Source organism: Triticum urartu, chromosome 6 (genome assembly GCF_003073215.2).
Source record: "Triticum urartu cultivar G1812 chromosome 6, Tu2.1, whole genome shotgun sequence".
Lineage (NCBI taxonomy): Eukaryota > Viridiplantae > Streptophyta > Magnoliopsida > Poales > Poaceae > Triticum > Triticum urartu.
In genome coordinates this window covers 161476237-161494876 of record NC_053027.1, presented here as the reverse complement: position 1 = coordinate 161494876, position 18640 = coordinate 161476237, and positions in this window count along the sequence as shown.

Sequence of the window (18640 nt, the reverse complement as noted above, 5' to 3'; positions counted from 1 at the left end):
TTAACTACACCTGCCTTTGGTTGTATGACAGGTGGGCCAGCCACTAGTTGGGCCCACATGTCATACACCCAAAGGCAGGAGCAGTAAGTCAATGAAGCTGCGTCACTCCCTCACCCATGAGCGTGGTGGCTAGCAGGACTAGGAGAAGCTTTTGCTACATGCTTTCCCTCCCGCACGCGGTGGACATGCAGCAGTTCATTCGGTGTCAGATGGCCTGAAGCATACTGTAGCAGTACTCCACTGCAGTAGTACTCCATCATTGTTTGACTTCCCGAAGAGGAGAAGAGCCAAGCGTAGCCCGGACGCTTGTCTGGCAGTTTCATGTGTAGAGTAGTCTAGGATAGTGTGTACCATGCCTCTAAGCTTAAAATTGTTGGGGTCGGCTCCATGCTATGAGGCCGTCTCGAAGCAATTTTTGTATTAAAATAATCTTCTGGCCCTACATGTCATCCTGGTGATTGTAGTTTGCACGCTCATCTGGTCAAGATAGGAATATATATTTTAATTTGTGGTGGGGTAAATGCTAGAGGTTGCAGCAAATATATTGTACACTGCGGGTCTTTTAGCCAAGTTTAGAGGAAAGCATGTGGGGCCAGTGCTATGATGTGTCACGTCAACTCGTACAACGAGGAGAAGCTTGATTTTACTACTACACACCTTCTCCCTCGCCCATGCGCGCGGTGGCTCGTAAACGAGGACAGGCTTTTGCTTACTACTCCCGCACGCACACGGTGGACGGACATGCAGCAGTTGATTCGATACTGTAGAAGTAGTAACATCATTGTTCGTCTTCTCGAAGAGGCGAAGAGCCAAGCACAACCTGAACGTGGCAGTTGCGAATGCTCGTGTGGTATTCTTTGTGTAGGGGTGGGGCGTGGTGCGGAGCCTTGAATCATGCATATAGCTAGGCTCTTGCATGAGACAAAATTGCTATGTGAGCCCACTATTGTAGTACTTGCTAGTATAGCCCTGTAAACCGGAAAGGAGTATTTGCCTTTCTAGAGATTTCAACAAGTGACTAGACTACACTCTAAATGAGTACATATGGAGCAAAATGAGTGAACCTACACCGTAAATAAATACGTAGTTCTCTCATTTTCCTCTCCGCCTTGGTCGCGGTGCACAATATTGAGTATACTACTACTACTAACTAGTCACTTTTTGACATGCATTTACGTTGATACGGCTTGAATGCCAACGACGCAGAGGGTAGCGGTTCCCGAAATGTTGAACGGTCAATGATGCATCCGCAGCCAATTAGCATGCGGAGGTAGGAGTAAGTAAATGGAGAAGCCGAATGGAGCTAGCACGATGTGAATGCAACGCAGTTTGGACCCTCATACAAAGGCGCCCCACCACTCCAATCCATCTACTCCTAGTGTCTGCACAACACTGCCCACTCCAATCCAAGACCAAGTGACCAAAATCCACAAGCACCCATGGCGTCAATGGACGCGTGCGGCAGTCGGCTGTGCCAGGTCGTCCAAGACGCCGACCTGTGGCCCCGCACCGCGGAGCGTTTCCAGACGGTGTTGGTGACCGTCGGCGTCATAGCCCTCGTCGATTCCGGCTTCGCCTCTCGCATGTGCCAGATGATGGTCGACTCCATCCGCAGGTTCACCGCCATCAAGAAGCACGCGGACGACCTTGCCGTACTCCTCCAACCCGTGTGCCCAGGCTCCTCATTGCCTGCCACCCTCATCAGCCTCCAAGGCGACGAACTCTTTGAAGGACTGGTGGCCCTGCAGGTGCCGGAGGTCGCGACAAATAATGTGCCCCTCGAGGTCGCGCTCGCCGCGCAGCACCTCGTCATGCAAGAAACCGTCGATCTGCACATCCACGTCTACGAGGAAATCGTCTTCATAGGCCACTACAAGGCCAGCGAGGACAGAAAGATGTTGGCCTTCTTCCAGCGACTGGAATATTTGGACGCCATTGTTCAGAAGCACGTCGACCTGGCCACGAAAGCCGCTGCTACTTAGCCGCCGTTCGGTGGGCCGGCGCCCTGAGTGGAGGAGGTGGACATCGTCGATGGATGCATCTTTCTTCTTGCCTCCTGTAACCAGCAGTGCATCGCCTTGTGGCCTTAATGTTCTATTAGTGTATGGCATTTTTATTCCAGTCGTAAATGACATGTGTGATCACTTGCTCTTATTTGGCGTTAATTATATTTAGTATGTATCACAATCTTTGACCTGGTGTACTACCTAGGTCCTGGTTTATTAGTCCCTTTTGTAATTTGTGCTAAATTTTGACCAAAGATTTAACTGACAAAATGTTAGTGCATGTCAACAAAAATTATATCATTTGATTTGTATTTGAACATAGTTTTCAATGATATAATTTTGGTGACATGCATGAACCTTTTTTAGTCAAATTTATGGTCAAAATTTGGCACAGATTACGAAGGTGAGCAATAAACCAGGATGGAGGTAGACTGGTCCATCACCATCGTGTTTTGTGTCTAATTTTGACCTCAGCAACCCAACCTATATGGAGGGAGTGCTGTATATATTGGCGCAACAACCAAACTTATAAAGTATATTCTAAATTGAACGTTACTACAAGTCACGAGTTCAAAACGAGAAAGTGGGTACAGCATGCCTGTGTCGTTCGTGTCGCACCCCACGGTCGCGGTGCACAATGTAGACTAGTCTCTTCTTGACCCTCATTTACATTGATACGGCTTGAATGCCAAGGAGGGAGAGGGTAGCGGTTCCCGAGACGTTGAATGGTCAATGACACATCCTCAATTAGCATGCAGAGGGAATTATTTGGAGAAGCGGAATAGAGCCAGCATGGTGTGAATGCAACAGAGTTTGGACTCTCATATAAAGGCGCCCCCACCACTCCAATCCATCTACTCCTAGTCTCTGCGCAACACTGCTCACTCCAATCCAAGACCAAGTGACCAAAAGCAACAAGCACCTATGGAGGCGATGGACACGAGCAGCAGTCAGCTGTACCAAATCATCCAAGACGCCGGCCTGCGGCCCCGCACCGTGCAGCATTTCCAGACGGTGCTGGCGACCGCCGGTGTCGTAGCCCTCGCCGACGCCAGCGTCGCCTCTCGCATGGACGACATGATGGTCCACTCCATCTACAAGTTCACCGCGGTCAAGAAGCACGCGGACGACCTTGCCATACTCCTCCAGCCCGCGTGCACAGGCTCCTCATTGCCTGCCACCCTCATCGGCCTCCATGGTCATAAGCTCTTTCAGCCCTAGTGGCCCTGCAGGTGCCAGAGCTCGCGACGAAGAATGTGCTGAAGGAAATATGCCCTAGAGGCAATAATAAAGTTATTATTTATTTCCTTACTTCATGATAAATGTTTATTATTCATGCTAGAATTGTATTAACCGGAAACATAATACATGTGTGAATACATAGACAAAGAGAGTGTCACTAGTATGCCTCTACTTGACTAGCTCGTTGATCGAAGATGGTTATGTTTCCTAGCCATAGACATGAGTTGTCATTTGATTAACGGGATCACATCACTAGGAGAATGATGTGATTGACTTGACCCATTCCATTAGCTTAGCACTTGATCGTTTAGTTTGTTGCTATTACTTTCTTCATAACTTATACATGTTCCCATGACTATGAGATTATGCAACTCTCGTTTACCGGAGGAACACTTTGTGTGCTACCAAACGTCACAATGTAACTGGGTGATTATAAAGGTGCTCTACAGATGTCTCTGAAGGTACTTGTTGGGTTGGCGTATTTCGAGATTAGGATTTGTCACTCCGATTGTCGGAGAGGTATCTCTGGGCCCTCTCAGTAATGCACATCACTTAAGCCTTGCAAGCATTGCAACTAATAAGTTAGTTGCGGGATGATGTATTACGGAACGAGTAAAAGAGACTTGCCGGTAACGAGATTGAACTAGGTATTGAGATACCGACGATCGAATCTCGGGCAAGTAACATACCGATGACAAAGGGAACAACGTATGTTGTTATGTGTTCTGACCGATAAAGATCTTCGTAGAATATGTAGGAGCCAATATGAGCATCCAAGTTCCGCTATTGGTTATTGACTGGAGACGTGTCTCGGTCATGTCTACATAGTTCTCGAACCCGTAGGGTCCGCACGCTTAAGGTTTCGATGACAGTTATATTATGAGTTTTGATGTACCGAAGGAGTTCGGAGTCCCGGATAAGATCGGGGACATGACAAGGAGTCTCGAAATGGTCGAGACGTAAAGATCGATATATTGGACGACTATATTCAGACATCGGAAAGGTTCCGAGTGATTCGGGTATTTTTCGGAGTACCGGAGAGTTACGGGAATTCGCTGGGGAGTATATGGGCCTTATTGGGCCATACGGGAATAGAGGAGAGAGGCCAATAGGAAGGAGGCGCGCGCCCCCCCTCTGGTCCGAAGTGGACAAGGGGTGCAGCCCACTTTTCCTTGTTCCTCTCCCCCTCTTTCCTTCTCTCCTACTCCAACAAGGGAAGGAGGAGTCCTACTCCCGGTGGGAGTAGGACTCCCCCCATGGCGCGCCCTCCTCCTAGGCCGGCCGCCTCCCTCCCTTGCTCCTTTATATACGGGGGCAGGGGGCACCCCAGAGACACAACAGTTGATCATTGATCTCTTAGCCGTGTGCGGTGCCCCCCTCCACCATAGTCCTCGATAATATTGTAGTGGTGCTTAGGTGAAGCCCTGCGACAATAGAACACCAAGATCATCACCACACCTTTGTGCTGACGGAACTCTTCCCCGACATTCTGCTGGATCGGAGTCCGGGGATCGTCATCGAGCTGAACGTGTGCTAGAACTCGGAGGTGCCGTAGTTTCGGTGCTTGATCGGTCGGGCCGTGAAGACGTACGACTACATCAACCGCGTTGTGCTAACGCTTCCGCTTTCGGTCTACGAGGGTACATAGACAACACTCTGCCCTCTCGTTGCCATGCATCACCATGATCTTGCGTGTGCGTAGGAAATTTTTTGAAATTGCTACGTTCCCCAACAGTGGCATCCGAGCCTAGGTTTTATGCGTTGATGTTGTGCACGAGTAGAACACAAGTGAGTTGTGGGCGATATAAGTCATACTGCTTACCAGCATGTCATACTTTGGTTCGGCGGTATTGTTGGATGAAGCGGCCCGGACCGACATTACGCGTACGCTTACGCGGGACTAGTTCTACCGACGTGCTTTGCACACAGGTGGCTGGCGGGTGTCAGTTTCTCCAACTTTAGTTGAATCGAGTGTGGCTACGCCCGGTCCTTGCGAAGGTTAAAACAGCACCAACTTGACAAACTATTGTTGTGGTTTTGATGCGTAGCTAAGAACGGTTCTTGCTAAGCCCGTAGCAGCCACGTAAAACTTGCAACAACAAAGTAGAGGACGTCTAACTTGTTTTTGCAGGGCATGTTGTGATGTGATATGGTCAAGACATGATGCTAAATTTTATTGTATGAGATGATCATGTTTTGTAACTGAGTTGTCGGCAACTGGCAGGAGCCATATGGTTGTCTCTTTATTGTATGCAATGCAATTGCGCTGTAATGCTTTACTTTATCACTAAGCGGTAGCGATAGTCGTGGAAGCATAAGATTGGCGAGACGACAACGATGCTACGATGGAGATCAAGGTGTCGCGCCGGTGACGATGGTGATCATGACGGTGCTTCAGAGATGGAGATCACAAGCACAAGATGATGATGGCCATATCATATCACTTATATTGATTGCATGTGATGTTTATCTTTTATGCATCTTATCTTGCTTTGATTGACGGTAGCATTATAAGATGATCTCTCATGAAATCTCAAGATAAAAGTGTTCTCCCTGAGTATGCACCGTTGCCAAAGTTCGTCGTGCCCAGACACCACGTGATGATTGGGTGTGATAAGCTCTACATCCATCTACAACGGGTGCAAGCCAGTTTTGCACACGCAGAATACTCAGGTTAAACTTGGCGAGCCTAGCATATGCAGATATGGCCTCGGAACACTGAGACCGAAAGGTCGAGCGTGAATCATATAGTAGATATGATCAACATAATGATGTTCACCATTTGAAAGCTACTCCATTTCACGTGATGATCGGTTATGGTTTAGTTGATTTGGATCACGTGATCACTTAGATGATTAGAGGGATGTCTATCTAAGTGGGAGTTCTTAAGTAATATGATTAATTGAACTTTAATTTATCATGAACTTAGTCCTGGTAGTATTAGCATATCTATGTTGTAGATCAATAGCTCGCGATGTTGCTCCCCGTTTAATTTTATATGTTCCTAGAGAAAACTAAGTTGAAAAATGTTAGTAGCAATGATGCGGATTGGATCCGTGATCTGAGGTTTATCCTCATTGCTACAAAGAAGAATTATGTCATTGATGCACCGCTAGGTGACTGACCTACTGCAGGAGCAGATGCAGATGTTATGAATGTTTGGCTAGCTCAATATGATGACTACTTGATAGTTTAGTGCACCATGCTTAACGGCTTAGAATCGGGACTTCAAAGACATTTTGAATTTCATGGAACATATGAGATGTTCCAGGAGTTGAAGTTAATATTTCAACCAAATACCCGAGTTGATAGATATGAAGTCTCCAACAAGTTCTATAGCTAAAAGATGGAGGAGAATAGCTCAAGCAGTGAGCATGTGCTCAGATTGTCTGGGTACTACAATCGCTTGAATCAAGTGGGAGTTAATCTTCCAGATAAAATAGTGATTGACAGAATTCTCTAGTCACCATCACCAAGTTAGTATAACTTTGTGATGAACTATAATATGCAAGGGATAACGGAAACGATTCCCAAGCTCTTCGTGATGCTAAAATCGACGAAGGTAGAAATCAAGAAAAGCATCAAGTATTGATGGTAAACAAAACCACTAGTTTCAAGTAAAGGGACAAAGGGAAGAAAGGGGAACTTCAAGAAGAACGGCAAGCAAGTTCCTGCTCAAGTGAAAAACCCAAGTCTGTACCTAAGCCTGAGACTGAGTGCTTCTACTGCAAAGGGACTGGTCACTAGAAGCGGAACTACCCCAAATAATTGGCGGATAAGAAGGATGGCAAAGTGAACATATGTATATTTGATATACATGTTATTGATGTGTACTTACTAGTGTTTATAGCAACCCCTCAGTATTTGATACTAATTCAGTTGCTAAGAATAGTAACTCGAAACGGGAATTGCAGAATGAACAGAGACTAGTTAAGGGTGAAGTGACGATGTGTATTGGAAATGGTTCCAAGATTGATATGATCATCATCGCACGCTCCCTATACTTTCGGGATTAGTGTGGAACCTAAATAAGTGTTATTTGATGTTTGCGTTGATCATGAATATGATCTGATCATGTTTATTGCAATACGGTTATTCATGTAAGTTCGAGAATAATTGTTGTTCTGTTTACATGAATAAAACATTCTATGGTCATACACCCAATGAAAATGGTTTGTTGGATCTCAATCGTGGTGATACACATTTTTATAATATTGAAGCCAAAAGATGCAAAGTTAATAATGATAGTGCAACTTATTTGTGGCACTGCCGGTTAGGTTATATTGGTGTAAAGCGCATGAAGAAAATCCATGCTGATGGGCTTTTGGAATCACTTGATTATGAATCAGTTGATGCTTGCGAACCATGCCTCATGGGCAAGATGACTAAGACTCCGTTCTCCGGAACAATGGACCGAGCAACAAATTTGTTGGAAATCATACATACTGATGTATGTGGTCCGATGAATATTGAGGCTCGCGGCAGGTATCATTATTTTCTGATCTTCACAGATGATTTGAGAAGATATGAGTATATCTACTTCATGAAACACAAATCTGAAACATTTGAAAAGTTCAAAGAATTTCAGAGTGAAGTGGAGAATCATCGTAACAAAAATAGAAGTATCTACGATATGATCGCAGAAGTAAAATATTTGAGTTACGAGTTTGGCCTTCAGTTAAAACAATGTGAAAAAGTTTCACTACTCACGCCACCTGGAACACCATTACAGTGTAATGGTGTGTCCGAACATCGTAACCGTACTTTATTAGATATGGTGCGATCTATGATGTCTCTTACCGATTTACCACTATTGTTTTGGGGTTGTGCATTAGAGACAACTACATTCACATTAAATAGGGCACCATCTAAATCCGTTGAGACGACACCGTATGAACTATGGTTTGGCAGGAAACCTAAGATGTCGTTTCTTAAAGTTTGAGGTTGCAATGCTTATGTGAAAAAGTTTCAACCTGATAAGCTCAAACCCAAATCGAAGTAGTGCATCTTCATGAGATACCCAATAGAAAATGTTGGGTACACCTTCTATCACAGATCCGAAGGCAAGATATTCATTGCTGAGAATGGATCCTTTCTAGAGAAGGAGTTTCTCTCGAAAGAAGTGAGTGGGAGGAAAGTAGAACTTGATGAGGTAACTGTACCTTCTCCCTTATTGGAAAGTAGTTCATCATAGAAATCTGTTCCTGTGACTACTACACCAATTAGTGAGGAAGCTAATGATGATGATCATGTAAACTTCAGATCAAGTTACTACCGAACCTTGTAGGTAAACCAGAGTGAGATCCACACCAGAGTGGTACAGTAATCCTATTCTGGAGGTCATGTTACTTGACCATGACGAGCCTACGAACTATGAGGAAGCGATGATGAGCCCAGATTCCGCAAAATGTTTTAAGCCCATGAAATCTGAGATGGGATCCATGTAGAAGAACAAAGTATGGACTTTGACTGACTTGCCCGGTGATTGGTGAGCCATTGAGATTAAATGGATCTTCAAGAGGAAGATGGATGCTGATAGTAGTGTTACTATATACAAAGCTAAAATTGTTGCAAAAAGGTTTTCGACAAGTTCAAGGTGTTGACTACGATGAGAGTTTCTCACTCGTATCTATGCTTAAGTCTGTCCGAATCATGTTAGCAATTGCCGCATTTTATGAAATCTAGCAAATGGATAAACAAAACTGCATTCCTTAATGGATTTATTAAAGAAGAGTTGTATATGATGCAACCAGAAGGTTTTGACAATCCTAAAGGTACTAACAAAATATGCAAGCTCCAGCGATCCATCTATGGACTGGTGCAAGCATCTCGGAGTTGGAATATACACTTTGATAAGTTGATCAAAGCATATAGTTTTATACAGACTTGCGGTGAAGCCTCTATTTACAAGAAAGTGAGTGGGAGCACTACAGCATTTCTGATAAGTATATGTGAATGACATATTGTTGATCAAAGATAATGTAGAATTATTCTGCAAAGCATAAAGGAATGTTTGAAAGGAGTTTTTCGAAGAAAGACCTCGGTGAAGCTGCTTACATATTGAGCATCAAGATCTATAGAGATAGATCAAGACGCTTGATAAGTTTTTCAATGAGTACATACCTTGACAAAATTTTGAAATAGTTCAAAATGGAACAGTCAAAGAAGGAGTTCTTGCATGTGTTACAAGGTGTGGAGTTGAGTAAGACCCCAAACCCGACCACGACAGAAGATAGAGAGAGAATGAAAGTCATTCCCTATGCCTCAGCCATAGGTTCTATAAAGTATGCCATGCTGTGTACTAGACCTATTGTATACCCTGCCCTGAGTTTGGCAAGGGATTACAATAGTGATCTAGGAGTAGATCACTGGACATTGGTCAAAATTATCCTTAGTGGAATAAGGATATGTTTCTCGATTATGGAGGTGACAAAAGGTTCGTCGTAAAGGGTTACGTCGATGCAAGTTTTGACACTGATCCAGATGACTCAAAGTCTCAGTCTTGATACATATTGAAAGTGGGAGCAATTAGCTAGAGTAGCTTAGTGGAGAGCATTGTTGACATAGAAATTTGCAAAATACTTACGGATCTGAATGTGGCAGACCCGTTGACTAAACTTCTCTCACAAGCAAGACATGATCACACCCTAGTAATCTTTAGGCGTTAATCACATACCGATGTGAACTAGATAGATTATTGAATCTAGTAAACCCTTTGGGTGTTGGTCACATGACGATGTGAACTATGGGTGTTAATCACATGGTGATGTGAACTATTGATGTTAAATCACATGGCGATGTGAACTAGATTATTGACTCTAGTGCAAGTGGGAGACTGAAGGAAATATGCCCTAGAGGCAATAATAAAGTTATTATTTATTTCCTTATTTCATGATAAATGTTTATTATTCATGCTAGAATTGTATTAACTGGAAACATAATACATGTGTGAATACATAGAAAAATAGAGTGTCACTAGTATGCCTCTACTTGACTAGCTCGCTGATCGAACATGGTTATGTTTCCTAGCCATAGACATGAGTTGTCATTTGATTAACGGGATCACTTCATTAGGAGAATGATGTGATTGACTTGACCCATTCCATTAGCATAGCACTTGATCGTTTAGTTTGTTGCTATTGCTTTCTTCATAACTTATACATGTTCCTATGACTATGAGATTATGCAACTCCCGTTTACCAGAGGAACACTTTGTGTGCTACCAAACTTCACAACGTAACTGGGTGATTATAAAGGTGCTCTACAGCTGTCTCCGAAGGTACTTGTTGGGTTGGCGTATTTCGAGATTAGGATTTGTCACTCCGATTATCGGAGAGGTATCTCTGGGCTCTCTCAGTAATGCACATCACTTAAGCCTTGCAAGCATTGCAACTAATAAGTTAGTTGCGGGATGATGTATTACGGAACGAGTAAAAGAGACTTGCCGGTAATGAGATTGAAATAGGTATTGAGATACCGATGATCGAATCTCAGGCAAGTAACATACCGATGGCAAAGGGAACAACATATGTTGTTATGCGGTCTGACCGATAAAGATCTTCATAGAATATGTGGGAGCCAATATGAGCATCCAGGTTCCTCTATTGGTTATTGACCGGACACGTGTCTCGGTCATGTCTACATAGTTCTCGAACCCGTAGGGTCCGCACGCTTAAGGTTTCGATGACAGTTATATTATGAGTTTATGAGTTTTGATGTACCGAAGGAGTTCGGAGTCCCGGATAAGATCGGGGACATGACGAGGAGTCTCGAAATGGTCGAGACGTAAAGATCGATATATTGGACGACAATATTCGGACATCGGAAAGGTTCCGAGTGATTTGGGTATTTTTCGGAGTACCGGAGAGTTACGGGAATTCGCCGGGGAGTATATGGGCCTTATTGGGCCATACGGGAATAGAGGAGAGAGGACAAAAGGAAGGAGGCGCCCCCCGCCCTCTGGTCCGAATTGGACAAGGGGTGCAGCCCACTTTTCCTTGTTCCTCTCCCCCTCTTTCCTTCTCTCCTACTCCAACAAGGGAAGGAGGAGTCCTACTCCCGGTGGGAGTAGGACTCCCCCTTGGCGCGCCCTCCTCCTAGGCCGGCCGCCTCCCTCCCTTGCTCCTTGATATACGGGGGCAGGGGGGCACCCCAGAGACACAACAGTTGATCATTGATCTCTTAGCCGTGTGCGGTGCCCCCCTCCACCATAGTCCTCGATAATATTGTAGTGGTGCTTAGGCGAGCCCTGTGACAATAGAACATCAAGATCGTCACCACACCGTCGTGCTGACGGAACTCTTCCCCGACATTCTGCTGGATCAGAGTCCGGGGATCGTCATCGAGCTAAACGTGTGCTAGAACTCGGAGGTGCCGTAGTTTTGGTGCTTGATCGATCGGGCCGTGAAGACGTACGACTACATTAACCGCGTTGTGCTAACGCTTCCGCTTTCGGTCTACGAGGGTACGTAGACAACAATCTCCCCTCTCGTTGCTATGCATCACCATGATCTTGTGTGTGCGTAGGAATTTTTTTGAAATTGCTACGTTCCCCAACATGTGCACCTCGAGGCCGCGCTCGCGGTGCAGCGCCTCGCCATGCAAGAGACCGTCGACCTGGACATCCACGTCTATGAGGAAATCGTCTACATAGGCCACTACAAGGCCAGCAAGGACAGAAATACATTGGCCTTCTTCCAGCGGCTGGAATCTTTGGACACCATTGTTCAGAAGCACGTCGACCTGGCCACGAAACCCGCTGCTACTTAGCTGCCGTTCGGCGGGCCGGCGCCCTGAGTCGAGGAGGTGGACACCGTCGATGAATGCATCTTTCTTCTTGCCTCCTGTAACTAGCACTGCATCACGCCTTAATGTTTTATTAGTAGAATATGGCATTTTTATTCCAGTCGTAATGTTTTCACTGTGAGGTGGGGCCGCAGTTGAGCAAACCGACCATCGGCAAATCCCCACCCCGCCCACCGCGCATCGGATGAGTTTAGAATTAGAAGAGAGAAACGTGGGAGAAGAGCTAGCGATAGCACGGACGATGTTGTCATATGGGACTCGTATTGATAGAATAGGAGTACTAAGCACTCGTACCTCTTTTTTAGGGAAAAAGTAGTTGTACGTCTAGTACCACTAGTTGGGTGCGTGCGACCTATACCTGTCGTCACTTTAGGTCTCCTTTTCGAACCACATCTACACTTCATAGTACATATTTTTTCACGCATTTATCCTCATATATGTACTCCTAGGCTATTTCCACATGCTCCCTTTCGCCGACATGTGGGACATAGTGCATCTGGGTCATAGTGCATGCATGACTCGGAGCATATGCCGGGGTACTTTACATTTTAGACCTCACGAATTACATGCAAACCCCTCGCAAAAGAATAAATAAATAAATGAATTACTACATGAAAACGGATTATTTTCGTAGAAACCGGAGCACGTTCATTAAATTTTGGACATAACACGTTTATAAAAAATGACCGGACCTAAACCAGTCTAAGGGCCTCTTTGTTCGCAGGATACTGAAAAACACAGGAATGGGGAAAGTATGATAGCGATGAACCGAGACGAGGAGAACTCTAACCACTACAAAAAAAGACACATCTGTGACATTTTGGGCGGAATGAAAAAAAAATTGTCATACATATGACACTTCTATGACGATAATTGTGACAAAACCTGGTATCATCATAGATGTGGTGGGCTCCTACTTCTATGACAGAAAATCATGACAGAAAATGGGCTTTTTGTCCTGGGCGGGCCAGAGACGCAGCTGCATGACATTCTTGGGGCTGTCCATGACGGAAAAAACCGTGGTAGAAGCGAGGGGGAGGAAAATTTCGGGGAGTTCCCGGTTACGGTGGGAGGGCGGGGGCCGAGCAATGCGCGTTTCTCTCGTACACGTACACGCGTGTGTGCGAGGCGTTGGCTCTAACTAAACCCGAGCGAGGCGTTCGGCTCTAACTGAACCCGGGCGATTGCACTGCAGGCTACGCGTTACTGAACCCGAGCGATCGATCGATGGCTGTTAACTGAACCCGATCGAGCGGTTCCTTCGCTACTGTTGCTAACTGAAGCCGATCGATGCTGCCTCTGGATGAACAGTGAACGTTGCAGGGGGGTGTTGGATGAACAGTTCCCGGTGGGGGTGGATGAACAGGACCCCGTGGTGTTGCCTCTGGATGAACAGGACCCCGATCGATTGAGCCGGTTGGGGCTGGATGAACAGGACCCCGTGCAGGGCTGGATGAACAGGACCACCCCGTGGAGGGCAGGATGAATAGTAGACGGTGGAGGACAGGATGAACAGTAGCCCGTGGAGGGGTGGTTGAACAGGAGCCCGTGGAGAGGGCTGGTTGAACAGTAGCTGGTGGAGTAGCGCGTGGTGGAGGCTGGATGAACAGGAGCCCATGGATGAACAGTCGCAGGTGGAGGCTGGAGGAGGTCGACGGTGGATGAATAGTAGCTCGTGGAGGCTGGAGGGGGTCGACGGTGGAGATGAACAGTATCCCGTGGAGTCCCGTTTTGCGGTACGCCACACCCCTCCCGATGAACAAGACCCCCGTTTCGACCGTAGCGCTCCAACAGAAGTCCGTTTCGTCCGTTTTGCGGTACGCCACACCCCTCCCGATCAACAGGACCCCCGTTTCGACCGTAGGAGGTCCGTTTCCTCTGTTTTGCGGTACGCCAGACCCCTCCCGATGAACGTGGCCGGTCGAACACAAGGCCGTTTCCTCCGTTCTGCGGTACGCCAGGCCTTGTTTCCATCGCCTGCTGTCCAAGCCCTCCCGATGAACACGACGCATTTCGTTGCCTCCCCATGAACACGACGCATTCTGTTGCCTCCCCATGAACACGACGACGATGTTATTTCTCCGTTCCGACCCAGCCATCTACACGAGCCCTGGGCGTACGTATGCGTGAGTAGGCGTTCGAGACCCTGCCCGTATGTACACATACGTGGCCGTATTTTCTTTCTTGCACCATGGCCGCCTCTACTACGACACGTGCGTGCCTCTACATCGACCAGTATATATGTACGTACACGTTCGCGACCAGAATGACAACGCTACGTACGCTTCGACCAGGTGGGTCCCGACTGTCAGGCACTTCCTTGCATGTGAAGATGTAACTGGTGGGTCCCAGCAGTCAGGGGGCGAAATACGGTGGCCCATCTGGTGGGTCCCGCTGTTAGGTGGAGGAATAATTAGTTTGCACGTGATAAGCAGGCACTTCCTTGCTGTGGCCATGGACCCAGCTGTCAGCCTCTCCACGTACAGTCCACGTCCGATGGAAGCCGTTCCTTGACCATGTTGACCACGCCATGCTGAGAGCACCAGGGCGGTGGACGAGGCGAGGCCTAGGAAGGGGACGACACGGAGTCGGGGAAGACGCGGCAGTGGATGCCCACGCGCAGAGGAGTACGAGGGTTCATTTGTTCGCTGCGGTGTGAGGCTGCTGTCGCCGCAGAATAACAGGGGGTGTGGGTGAGTAGAGGGATGGCCTGGCCAGCGGTGGGAGTAGTAGGGGCGGTGAGGCCTCCGCTGCATCGCAGCCGGCCATGGGAGGCAAGAGCACAAGGCACGACCGGCGCTGGTTTAGGCGGCTGGAGCAAGAAGACCAGAGGTTGAAGAAGCACTACGACCGTCGGATGGACATCGTACGGTCACTGGAGCTAGAATCGTGCATATTGAGTAAGTTGACAAAGCCCTCCGTCCCCGTCAACTTAGTAGGCCCACAAGTCAGCCTGCCACCAAGGTGGGTCCCAGCTAGCAGGGGGTATTCATTTTTTTGAGCGTAATAAGGAGGCACTTCCTTGCGTGCGAAGATATAGCTGGTGGGTCCGAGCTGTCAGCGGCGGTAACGTTTTTTCGTGAAATACAGAGGCCCTTTCGGTGGGTCCCTGATGTCAGGTGGAGGAATCATTATTTTGCGCGTAATAAGGAGGCATTTCCTTGCGTGCGGCCGTGGACCCAACTGTCGGTCTCTCCACGTAAAGTCCACTTCAGATGTAGGTCGGTCGTTGACCACGTTGACCAGGCCGCGCCGAGAGCACCAGGACGGTGGATGATAGCGAGGCCTAGGAAGGCAACGACACGGAGGCAGGAAAGACTCGGCAGTTGTTTTCCACGCGGAGGGGAGTCCGACTATACGAGGGTTTACTGGTTCGTCTACCGTCGCCGGATAATAACAGCAGGTGTGAGTGAGTAGAGGGATGGCTAGGCCAGTGATGGGAGTACGTGGGGCGGTGAGGCCTGCGCGGCAGCAGAGCCGGCCGCGGGGAGGAGGGTGCAGGCAGTCCCGCCGGCTCCTGTTTGAGCGGCTGGAGCAGGAAGAGCGGAGATTGAAGAAGCACGACGGCCGTTGGATGGCCATCCAACAGTCACTGCTTGTGCGTCAACCTTTTTTTAGGAAAGCCTCAAATCTGTGGAAAACAGCATACAGCCCATCTGCCCTTATTTCTAATAATTTACAGCCCATTTGCTAATTATTAAGGTTTTTTTGGAGCCCATATTCTTTTTGTTAGCATTACAGCCCATATTGTGGCCACGGTTAAAAAATTATACGAAATTTTGCATATTTCGGTGCGGTCCGAACTGTTTTTAATCCCGAAATTTCGACTCACATTCAAACTGATTTTAAAAATAAATGTATATCAATATAAAATCCAAAAAATTCTCCACACATAAAAATTAATGTAATTTCAAATCTCGAAATGAAGAAAAGATATTTGAAACTAATTGCTGGTTTGATGTGTTTTAAAAATGTACAGCCCATTTCTCATTACTGATGGGCCATTTTCTCGGCCTGCCGAATGAAAGCTCTCCTCGTCTTGAAAGATTTGCAGCCCAACAGGGCTGACAAAGCGACTTACTTGGCAAATCACAAAAAAACTGGGCTGTGGTCGTGGACCCAGCTGTCAGCCTCTCCACCTATAGTACTCTTCCGATGGAATGTCGTTGACCACGTTCACCACGCCGCGCCGAGAGCACCAAGGCGGTGGACGGCGGCGAGGCCTATAAAGGGGACAACGCGGAGCCAGGGAAGACGCGGTAGTGGATGCCCACGCGGAGAGGAGTACGAGGGTTCACTGGTTCTGCTGCGGTGTGAGGATGCCATCGCTGCAGGGCTCGGCTAGCGGTGGGAGTAGTAGGGGACGATGAGGCCTCATCGGCAGCACAGCTGGCCACTGGAGGCAGGAGCAGGCGGTCTCCCCGGCGCTGGTTTGGGCGGCTGGTGCAAGAAGAGCAGCGATTGAAGAAGTAGCAGGACCATTCGATTCAAATCCAACGGTTACTGCTGCTAGAATCGTTTGTTGACTAAGTTGACAAGCCCTGCTTACGCGTCAACTTAGTAGGCCCACAGGTCAGCCTCCCAACCGGTGCGCCCCAGATGTCAGTGGGAGGAATCATTTTTTTCGCGTAATAAGGAGGCAGTTGATTGCGTGCGGCTAGGCTAGCGGAGGGAGTAGGGTGGGCCGGGGAATCCTGCGCGGCATCATAGCAGGCCACAAGAGGAGGGAGCAGGCAGTCCCGCCAGTGCTAGTTTAGGCGGCTGGAGCAGGAAGATCAGAGATTGAAGAAGCACGCTGGCCGTTGGATGGACATCCAACACTAACTGCTGCTAGAATCGTGTGTTCACTGACAAAGCCTTGCATAAACAAGTCAGCCTCGAAATTTGTGGCGTGTACAGCCCATTTGCTATTATTTTTATAATTTTTACTCATTTTCTAATTCATATGGAATTTATTGTAGCCTGTTTTCCATTTTTAGAATTGCTGGCCATTTTCTGGTCAGTACCAGGGTCAAAAAATTAACTAAATATGTGGGAAATTTTGAAAATTCGCAATTTTTTGCTAGGGAACGAAATATTCTTAATCCAAAAATTAATAGCCATACTAAAACAAATTTAAAAATAAATTAGTACTATGTCATGTTAAATCCAATGAAATACATATAGGATATCAGTGAAGAACAAAAACAAAAAAAGAAACTTATATCCCATTTGCAATAAATTTTTTGGAATTTTCAACCCCTTTTGATATTACTTTTAACAGACATTGACCATACTCTTAAGCCAGGCCGGAATGCATCCCTCCTCATCTTGAAAGATTTGCAGCCCAGTAATTCGGAGAAAACAAATAGGCCTAGCTTGGGTATTCTTCAAAAACCCAAAGAACTGGTGCATGAGCATTTAGCTTTATTTATTTATTTACTTATTTATGTTTAGGGGACCATGAGCATGTACCTGGGCTGGATTCATGTGAGAGCCTCCCTTCCAGTTAATTATGGGCTTCTCTATTGGGCCTTCATCAGTGGGCTGCATGTTATCAACAAGTGGAAAATGTGTTTCGAGTTTCAAAAAAAATGTGTTCCGTACGATAAATAGTATGCGCTACGTACGGTACGGGGCACTAAAGGATCGAACCGTGCAACGACTTCCAAAACATTGTGTTTGTTGTTCTAACAACACATTTATTCAACCAACAGACAAAATATACTACTGATTGTACATTGAAAACAGCAGCAGCAACAACCAGGGCTGGGGTGCAACAGAAGCAGTAAGCAGGCCAGAAGAGTGAAGATGCAGCTCTCTCTTCCAAACCAAACATCAGCCATCATTAGAAAAGGGCTACCAAAAAAGAACAAGTGTATGCATCAAACTAAATAAATATCCTACTACACCAAGTGTACGCATCTAACTAACTGGCTCAGTTAGACGTTACTATTTTTTTCGAAACGGAGGCAAAAGAATTACCTCATCGATAAATTAAGAAGAAGAGAATTTCCTTGTTAATCTACGGAAAACCGGGCTAAAACCGAAGACGTTACTATTTATTAAGCTGTAGTGGAGTCGCAGATGGAGAGGAGTGGGAAACTTCACTTGTTCGGGTGCGCGGCAACACAGCCGCGGTGGTTAGAAGGGAAAACATAAATTGGACACGGCATTACTTTTATAAGAGACCTGCGTTTTATACCCCACAATAGGCATACTAACAAGTTCACACACAAATACAACAGAAAAGGTAAACATTCATATCAAACTCAGGTTCACAGGACACGTTCATATCCATAGCCAACATTCAAAATCAACAACTCAAAAGATTCATATATACACAAGCTCAGCATATCTATGCATCCAAATGATTGATAGATCACACGATAATATTCATACATAATTTACAAAAAGATTCAGATATACGCATGTTCAGTATGTTTATGCATCCAAATGATTGAGATCACAGCCAATATGATCCATGGCCAAACTTTAATTACCTAGGGTACAGACTGGTAAATGGTGTTCAATCGGAGGTACTTCTTACTAAAATTAGTTCTTGTACGAGTAAACTTTTGAGTACATAAGAGGCAGCACAGACAATC